The 10,184-nt window shown below is 42.9% G+C and overlaps 1 long non-coding RNA gene across 1 annotated transcript; it reads right to left on the bottom strand.

The window, feature by feature from the left end:
* Positions 1 to 2,104: 2,104 nt before the first annotated feature.
* Positions 2,105 to 9,811, bottom strand: LOC113929414. The gene is made up of 4 exons (XR_003522182.1): positions 8,648 to 9,811; positions 7,791 to 7,945; positions 7,301 to 7,416; positions 2,105 to 2,159 (listed from the first exon to the last, which is right to left on the bottom strand). It is a non-coding gene; the product is annotated as an uncharacterized LOC113929414 (long non-coding RNA).
* Positions 9,812 to 10,184: the final 373 nt, after the last annotated feature.

Raw genomic sequence — 10,184 nt, 5'->3', positions numbered from 1 at the left:
GGCTATGCATTTCCCCCTTAGGACCGCCTTTGCAGTATCCCATAGGCTTTGGACTGATGTGTTTTCATTCTCCTTGGTTTCCATGAATTGTTTAAGTTCTTCTTTGATTTCCTGGCTGACCCAACCATTCTTGAGCAAAGTGGTCTTTAGCTTCCAAGTGTTTGGATTTCTGCCAAATTTTTTCTTATGATTGAGTTCCTGTTTTAAAGCATTGTGGTCTGAGAATATGCATGGAAAAATCTGTCTTTTGGTATCGGTTGAGACTTGATTTGTGACCCAGTATGTGGTCTATTCTGGAGAAAGTTTCATGTGCACTCAAGGAGAATGAGTATTCTGTTGTTTTAGGGTGGAATGTTCTGTATATATCTATGAAGTCCATCTGGTCCAGTGTGTCTTTCAAAGCTCTTGTTTCCTTGTTGATTTTTTGCTTAGATGATCTGTCTATTGCTGAGAGTGGATTATTGAGGTCTCCTACAATTAACATACTGTTATCAATATGACTATTTTGTTTAACAGTTGGCTTTTTTAGATGGCTGCTTCCATGTTGGGGGCATAGATATTTACAATTTTTAGATCTTCTTGTTGGATAGACACTTTAAGAATGATATAGTGTCCTTCTGTGTCGTTAACTACAGTCTTTAGTTTAAAATCTAATTTGTCTGATATAAGAATTGCTACCCCAGCTTTTTTTTGAGGGCCACTTGCATGGAAGATGAATCTCCAGCCCTTCACTTTCAGTCTGGTTGTATCTTTAGGTTCAAAATGAGTCTCTTGTAGTTAGCATATGGATGGATCCTGTCTTTTTATCCAAACTGCAACCCTGTGCCATTTTATGGGAGCATTTAGGGCATTCACGTTGAGAGAGATTATTGAAAGAAATGAATTAATTGTCATCATATTGCCAGTAAAGACTTTGTTTTTATAGATTATCCTTGTAAATTTCTATTGTATATCACTCTTAGCGTCTTTTTTCATTTTATAGAGCCTCCCTTAATGTTTATTTTTTTAAGGTTTTATTTATTTGTTTGACAGAGAGATTGAGACGGCGAGAGAAGGAACACAAGCAGGGGTAGTGGAAGAGGGAGAAGCAGGCCTCCCGCTGAGCAGGGAGCCCGATGCAGGGCTCGATACCAGGACCCCTTGATCATGACCCGAGCCAAAGGCAGACGCTTAACGACTGAGCCACCCAGGCGCGCCCCCCCTCCCCCGCCTTAATGTTTCCTGCAGGACTGGTTTAGTGATCATATATTCTTTCAGTTTCTGCCGCTCTTGGATGCTCTGCATCTCTCTATCCATTCTAAATGACAGCCTTGCTGGATAAAGTATTCTTGGTTGAATGTTCTTCTCATTTAGAATTCTAAATATATCTTTCCATTCTGTTCTGACTTGCCAGGTGTCTGTGGATAGGTCTGACGTTATTCTGATATTCCTCCCTCTGTATGTAAGTAATCTCTTCCCCCTAACTGCCCTTAAGATGGTTTCCTTCATTCTAAGATTTGGGAGTTATACTATTATATGCCGGGGTGTTGGCCTGTTTTCCTTGAATTTGGGAGGGTTCCTCTCTGTCTCTAGGACATGAATGTGTGTTTCAGTCCCCAGATTAGGGACGTTCTCAGCCACGATTTGCTCAAATATATTTTCTAGTCCTCTCTCTATCTCCACTCACTCAGGGATTCTAATAATTCTGATATTTAAATACTTCATGGTGTCATTTATTTCTCTGATTCTTTTTACATGGATTCTGAGTTGTTTTTCCCTGGCCTCCTCTTTTCCCTTTTTATCTGTTAAATTGTCTCCCAGGTCGCTTATTCGTTCTGCCTCACCTACCCTAGCTGTTAGATTATCTAGATTAAATTGGATTTCATTGATAGCACTTTTAAGTTCTGCCAATTCAGCTTTCATTTCTGCCCTTAGAGGCTCTATCTTGCCATTAATTGATTTCTCCATTCTAGCTATTGTCTTCACAGTTGCTAGCCTGAATTCCATCTCCGACATCTCGGTTATATCTGCATCCGTTTGTAAATCTGCGGCATAAGTCATAATCTCTGCATCTTTCCTCTTTTGGGGTTTCCTCCTCCTAGTCATTCTGTTGATGGGTGGTTGAGGGAATGTATAGAGTCCAAATTATTGCCTACATCCAAGCAAGATGCACCTGTTTTCTAGGATACAAGAAGACAATATTTTTTTTAATTTTATGTTTGTTATTGTGATGTCCATTAAATATAGACTATTATAAATCAACTGAGTGAAATATTAGAACCACATTCAACTGTTCAAAACATCATATAGTGCCCAAATTCATTACTTAATGCATCCATATCAATAATTAGAGCTATTATAAATATACATTCTGTCTACTGAACTCTAGAAACCATTAAGTCTATTTTTTTCATATTCTTCTGTTTGATATTAATATAAATAATAAACACTCACAGTTGTTGTGGTGGATAAGATTTATTTATATTGTGTGACTTTAAATAGTTACCATGGGGCACAATAAGCCTTGCCTCTAGTAAATAGAATTGAAAGAAATGAAGAATAACAACAATGAGGAATGAGAGCATTTGGCATTCCTATGCAGGAATATTCCAAGTCAGTTCAGTCCCATTCTCATCAGATGAAAATAAGAGTTTTTTCTCCTAGAATGGGAGTTCTACATAGGTTTGGGGATTTGGCTAATCAGGTTACTTTGCATCCATCAACATTTGAGTATTACACTTTTCAGAGACTTCCCCTTTCCATTTCAGATATGCCCCAACACCTACATACAAGAGTTGGTAATTAAGATTTATTTATTTTTTTAGGATTTTATTTATTTGACATAGAGAGAGACAACGAGAGAGAGAACTCAAGCAGGGGGAGTGGGAAAGCCAGATGTGGGGCTCGATCCCAGGACCCTGAGATCATGACCTGAGCTGAAGGCAGTCACTTAACCAAATGAGCCACCCAGGCGCCCCAATATTAAGATTTATTATTATTATATTTTTGGTTTCCATTTTATTAAATCAAATTAGATATCAGACTCGGTATTTGAGTTCTAACTCCATTAGCTATATGGCAGAAATTTGAGAATATTTTGGAAGCATTTGTCTGCTATCATATTTTTATACAACATACTAAAATACTAAGCTTGTAATTTTTTGGTAATTTTTCCAATATAAGAAATTACTGTACCTAAAATGTAATAAAGGGGGGTATCAAAGGAATTACTAAAACTTCCAAGCTGTTTATATAGGACACAGAAGACACAAGAAATGACTTCTTCATAGAGGACATAGAAGTTACTTAAAACTCTTTTGCCTTAGGATAAATACCTAAATAAATAATTAAAAAGCAAACAAACAAAAAACTCCTTTGCCACTGTATGCTGTGGACCACATCAGTACATTTTACAATGATAATTATGCTTTCAATCTTTTAAACCTGAGCAATTCAAGTAAAAAACACAGATTTCCATTCTTGTTTCTCTGTTGTATGTATTTATTTTCTGATTTTTAATGAAAAATAAAGGAAAATGGAGATTATCTCTTAATTCACATCCCACCTAGAAGGACTGCCTTTAAATTACTTAAACATTATATCGATATTTAATAACATAACATTATTTAGCATGTATTGATTACAAATTGAAGTATAAATAAGGTCTCTCAATGAGATGCATTTTGGAACTTTATTAATCATGGTAGGTAACTCGTAGCTACCGAAGTAGAGCACATCACTATTTATGTTACCACTCGGCCCCATCTGTTAACTTAGTGACATGGACTTCTTTTCTTATTTAATCTTTTGAAACTTTTTACAAGTTAATTATAAAATTATTTAAGAGTGAAATCTACTTTGAATATCTTTTAGCCATCAATTAAATTTACATTAAAATACAATATTTCTAATTCAAAAATATTATTTATTACTAAAATTCATTTTTCTTTTTTTAAAATTCATCTTTCTATTTAGGAAATTACTATTTTTTATTGACTTTATTTTTAGAGCAGTTTTAGGCTCACTGCAAACTTGAGGACATTTAAAGAGATTTTCCAGAAACGCCCTGCCTCCATGTATGCATAGCTTCCCCCATTATTAGTATATCCCACCAGAGTTCTACATTTGTTACAATTACCAAACTTAAACTGACACATTACAAAACCCCAGAATTCAGAGTAAACATTAGAGTTCACTCTTGATGTTATATATTCTATGCCCTTAGACAAATGTATACTGATGTGAATTGACCATTAGGATACCTAATTTTCAAGGTCCTAAAACCCTCTGGGCCTGTCTACTCATCCTTTCACTCCCTCTCTCTACAACCCTTGGCAGCCACTGATCTTTTCATTGTTTCCACAGTTCTTTATTCCTTTCTGAAGTGTCATAGAGTCGGAATCATTCAGTATATAGTATTTTCAGATTGGTTACTTACACTTATTAATAAGCATTTAAATTTCTAAAGGCAGGTATTTTCATGCTTATCTGTGCTTTCCTATTTAATGCTGAATAATAGTCTATTTTCTATATGTACCACCATTTATCCATTCACCTAATAAAGATATTATTTATATATAAATATAATATATTATTTATCTATAATAATATTATTTATATATATATGATCATCACATATATCACATAAACAAAGCACATATATAACATATAACATTTATATATATATGGGTTCTTCACTGTGTTTCCATGGTCTTTATTTTTCTGATATCACACTGTCTTGATTACTTTGCTTTAGCATAAGTCTTTTTGTGTGTGTGTGTGCAATTGTATGCTATTTTATTTTTAATTTTTTTACAAAACTTGAGGCTTCTGCAGAGGCTTGGTGCTGTGGGTTGAGTGCAGAGGACAGCCCTGCAGTAGGATGTGCCTGCTGCTGCCAGCCAGAGGTCTCAGCATGTGCAGGCTGCATAACTGCCCCATCCTGAGCCTGTCCTGGACCGATGACAAGCTGGGAACCCACGCCCCAGCACAGTGCTGCGTGGTTGCTCCCGGGGTGTCCTGTCTCCTTCAAGCCTTGGCAAGGACTGTCAGCTAGAGGCTGAGGGTAGTATTGGAAGTGCAGGGGTGCCATGCCGGGGTACTCATGTTGCTGCTGGTATTCCCTTTGGGATGGGGGCCAAAGAAGAGCATGTGGAATGGAGAGAAACCCTCCCAGAGTTGGTCCCGTCAAGGAACGGCTCCTCAGGCTTCCAGCAGCAGGATATTGTATCATCCCTGCCCACCTAGGTTGGGTGGGACCATCATGGCTCCCAGGGCCCCCACAGAAAACTGGAGGGGCAAAGCCCTTGCAGGGAATGGGATTTGTCCCTGTAGCAAGGGCCTGCATGCTTCCCAGAGGATTGGACAGAGCCAGTTGAGGAGAGCTTACAGGGTCACCGGTCAGGAGGCCCGGGTCCCCTGGGACTGTCACATAAGGACTGGGGTTGGGGTGTGCCTCCAGGTCCTTCACAGGGCCATTTCTGCCCTACCCTGGGTGCCGAGCTCTTCTGTTCTGGAACCAGACCTGGGACAGAGAAGTGATGTCGTGGACATGGGAAGAAGGGATAGATGTCAGCTCTCTTTCTCCCCTACCCCCACCTGGGATCTCTCACGGACAAGGCCAGGACTCTTGGTCTGAATCTCAAGGGAACTCTGTCCATAATTTTCACCTGGCGTTTGGAAACTAGGTGAACACCCAGGGAAATTGTGGACACCTGGCCTGGAGTCCATCCCCCTTTGATAGGCTTAAATTGCAGGCTCTCAGGTCTGCTGGCTGTTCAGTCCCTAACTTGCCCTCCTGGCCTCACATCCACATGATAGGTAAGTTTACAAGCACATCACTGATGGGTCTAGTGGAAGGCATGTGCAGCCAAGAATCCACATCTCCAACACTCACATTCAGATTTGGCTCTCCCTGTCCTCCATTTGCTACATGGGAAGAAGAGTTTTCAGGAACAAGCACGTTGAGCTTCCCCTGTGTCCAGGGACATGACTTCTCGGAGTACAGGCCCATGAAGGCCCGCCTGAAGCAGGATCACTGGCTCTTGTCCCAAAGGAGACGCTTCCAGAGAGCCTGCCTCCTTATACCATAAGGGCGTTCCACAAATCCTATACGTGGGAACACTCTATGCAGAGCCTTTTCAACCAGGGCTCATGAGACCTCTGACCCACCTGCCAATAATCCTTGGGACAATTATCCTGGATGATTAGGTTATCCAGATAAGGTGTGGTTTGTGGGTAGAATCCATTCCCGCCCTGCAGGCCTGAGGCCCAGGACACTGACAAACACGTTGCCACACACAAGACAGCAACCCCACTCACACTCAGGAAATCCTGAGGGCCACATGGAGAGTGCTACTAGGCTGCTCAAGAGCTGACAGTTTGTGTGATCTCTAGATAGGTGCCAATGTTTCTGTTTCCCCTCTTTTGTCTACTCACTATTTCTACACTCATGTTCACTGCCAACTCCCCACCCCCAAATACACACACACCATTTGGTTTGGAAATTCTTCCTTGGGCCGTCTCTCACTTGCAAGTTCAACACATTCCCCTCATTGCCTGGGCACTGGATCCTGTGGATAACTCAAAGGAGCCCACGATTCCCCAGCAACGTCTCTGGCTTCACTATCCTTTCCATGTTGGAACAACTCACAGGCCACACTCTGAAAATGGACCTGAATGTGGTATTCTGGAAGACCTGTGAGTCTGGCCAGGTGTTCCCTGGTAACAATGCTTGGAAAGCTGTTTTTCTCAAAGCCTTGGAGGAGGATACTGTTTTGGGATGGAGAAATGGATGTCCGTTTCCTCCTGCCTTCCTTTGGAAATGTTCTAAAAAGAGAATAGAGTTAGAAAGGAGGGCTTTGAAGCCACTGGCACATCCAGTGTAGAAAGAGAAAATGGTGTCCGTGTGCACGCATGAGTGTGTGTGCGTGTGTTTGTGCGTCTGTGTGTGTGTTCTCTCATACTTCTGCGTTTTCTCTATAGCCTCTCCTTCCCTGAGTCCACTGAGGTCAGCATGGACCCGTCCACACAAGCCAGTGCTTGGATTTAAAGTCTGAGGGGTCCCCAGAAGAGTACTCTGTCCTTCCTACAGTTTCAGGGCAAGAAGATTCAAAATCTTCCTTGCCCAGAAACAATACACCTGCCCAACAGGCGGGGTATGCACATTGTTCACCTCTGGGTACAGAAAGGCAGCTGGAACCAGTGTTCTTGTGTCCCTCTGCTAAGCCTCCTTGCCAAACACATGGCAAGCCCTTGCATACCCATTCCTGTGTCAAGGAGAAGCTCAAGAAGAGACCCGTTTTGTATGCTGGGGAGTTACCTTGAGTCAAACCTGGAGGTTGTTCTTGTCCATGTGCTGTCCCTTCCCCCTTGGGATTTGGCAGACCCCAATCATTTCTGCCTTAGCTGTCTCATGCACTGGTTCTGAAATCACACCTAATCGGCAAAAGAAGAACCAAACTTCAGGCAACACTTGTGGGCATGATATATATACATATATGTTTTTTTTTCTCATACCTAAGGTCTCAAAGTGTTTTGTGTGGTCTATGCAATAACACTAGAAAAATGATCTCTAGGGAAAGGCAGCGAAGATGAGTTGACCTGTTGGAATGTCCCAGGCCTGTACTTGGGTTCGATGAGTGAATGACTTGGAAAGACTTCAAAGGGCATGAGCTTAACAGAGATGCACATAGAGGGGCCAAAGCTTCTTAGCTCCCCAGCTGAGCATGTAGATTGACATGCAGTGGCTTGGGACTGATTGTGTCCACGACTTGTCCCCTAGGGAAAATGCAAGTGAAGCTGAAAACTACCTGGATCCTGGATTCTGGAATGTCTAGCTCTCGGGCCAGTCGTTCTCTGGTAGTGATGTCTGGGTATGGGTTCTGCTTGACCAATGCATGCGGAGCCCCTTGTTGTGTCGGCTTCCAAACAAGCCGCCTCCGTCGGGATCTCCATGGGAGTTGGCCTGGTGCAGGGAAAATGACAACCGTATTAGGAATGCTTTCATAGGAATGCAAACTGGTGGTGCATTCTCAGTTCTTCACTTTCTGCGCTGTGGCAACATTCCCAGGCTGAGGCTTCCTGTGCCTTTGTCATTCAGGGATACAACTAAGGGTCTGCTCAATAGGACAGGCAGTCCACCATCTCCCTATGGGAATGAGTGATGGCAATGATCTAGGGAAATACCAAATGCTATCCAACCATATGATTGCATATAAAGGAACTGAGGAAACCCGCGATGGGGATGAAGAGGTGAAAGCACCTTAGGAGAAACAAAGAGGAACCCACTGGTCCTAACACTCATCAGGGTCAACTCCAACAACATATCTTAAGTGCTTGTCTATGTGGTGAAACTTCTTTTTTTGTAAATGACACCTGAAATAGGTGCTGAATATTTTCCTGTTCTCTGGCACCTGAGATCTAGCTTGCCTATTTGCAAAAGAGGGGCTCTTGATGGGATTCCTGGCCACCCAGTTCAGTTTTCATTCTGACAGCAGCCATATGCAATCCTCTCTCTATCCCTTTCCTCCAATCCTCCCTTGATCACAATCCCTCCAGCATGTATGCCGGCAATTGAGGTGGGCTCTTCTACTTTCCCGAACCCTGGAAAATTATCAGGGACTCTAGGAAATGCAAGCAGGGAGCAGGGCATTGGATGGAAACTTACTCCTTGATGTGCTGGTGGGGGCCATGCCGATGGAGTCACTTGGGTTCCAGACACTGGCTGGCCGACTGGTCAGGATCGGGGCCATGGGACTTATCAATGCCTGGTATGGCCCTCCCCTGGATGTCCCATCCCTATCATTTCGACAGCTTCCTGTGGTAGCCCTGCCATCAGTTGTTCAGACCTTTGCTTGAAGAGGTCTTCAGGAGGACATTGGTACCACTTGAGGCAAGTGCTTTCCCTGGGCAGTGGACGTGCCCTGCCCCCTCTCCTCTGGATGCAATGTGTCTTTCCCACTCGCACTAGATTTTCTCTGGGATTATAGCCTTGTCATCAAATCGTGGTGTTGAGACTCTGGGACTCTGTGTAGGACCAGACCATGTGAAGGCCCTTCGATAATCCCTTCAGATTCTGGCATGTGTGTGTGGAACTCGAGTCACCTTTGACAACTGAAGACGTGCCTCCTAATGAAGTTCCCTTTCTTGCATTACATTGTTTTCTACTTTTCTTTTCTTCTTTTACATTTTTTCTTATGTATTGGAACTTTCGTCATTTTCCATTTGAATGTTTTTGATTTTCCCCTTCATTTTTATATTTAATTATTTGGTATTATTTTCTTTTTAATATTGATTTTGTAAGTGCCCTGGTATTTTCAACTTTCGCCCTGCCAGTCAGGACTTGTTAGCCACATAGTTTGGTGTCTATATGCCCTCCCCATCTGGGGAACCCGATTGTGATGACATCATGGCAGCTCCCAGGCAGCTTGTGAAGCTACAGGTGTGGAGCCAGGCAGGAAACTGAAATCAGTCAGCTTAGATGGGTGGCACATGAGAGGAAAATTGCGGAGTTGGCCATTGCCATGTATGTGGGGTGGTTTGGTTGACACTTTTAGTTGCTTGTGGGTTTGCACATGTGTGTGTGTGGCAAACCACCTCCTCGGACTGAGAGGCTTTGAACCCTTTCCTCCCAGGCTCACATCCAGCTGGTTCCTCTACTGGCACATTTCTTATGGGCCATGGTGACAGGTGGCATCTAGAAGTTCCGTATCAACAACACCAGAATTTGGATATGACTGTGTCCATTTGTGGCCGGGAGAAAAGTTTAACTCTCATTGGCAATTTCAGTTTCTTCCTTTCTGTGTGTAAGAGTTGTCAGATTTGGGGGGGGGGGTGGATGACGGGGGGTGGAGCAAGATGTCAGAGGAGTAGGAGACCTGGATTTCGTCTGGTCCCAGGAATTCAGCTGGATTGGGATCAGACAATTCTGAACAATTACAAACCTAACAGGAGATCAAAGAAAAGAATAGCAACAACTCTCTGATCAGAAAAGTAACCACTTTCTGGAAGGTAGGACATGCGGAGAAGTGAATCTGAGGCGATACTCAGGAGGATAGATGGCGAGGGAGGGGGCCTCCGTCAGTTGCTTCTGGCAAGTGAGAGAGCAGTGGAGCACAAAATCGGGACTTTTAAAAGTCAGCTCCGCTGAGGGACGTTGCTCCAGTGGCTAAGCAGGGGTGGAACCCTCACGGGACACTGTGGTC

Source organism: Zalophus californianus, chromosome 5 (assembly GCF_009762305.2).
Source record: "Zalophus californianus isolate mZalCal1 chromosome 5, mZalCal1.pri.v2, whole genome shotgun sequence".
Classification (NCBI taxonomy): domain Eukaryota; kingdom Metazoa; phylum Chordata; class Mammalia; order Carnivora; family Otariidae; genus Zalophus; species Zalophus californianus.
This window is presented reverse-complemented; position numbering and strand designations above follow the sequence as displayed.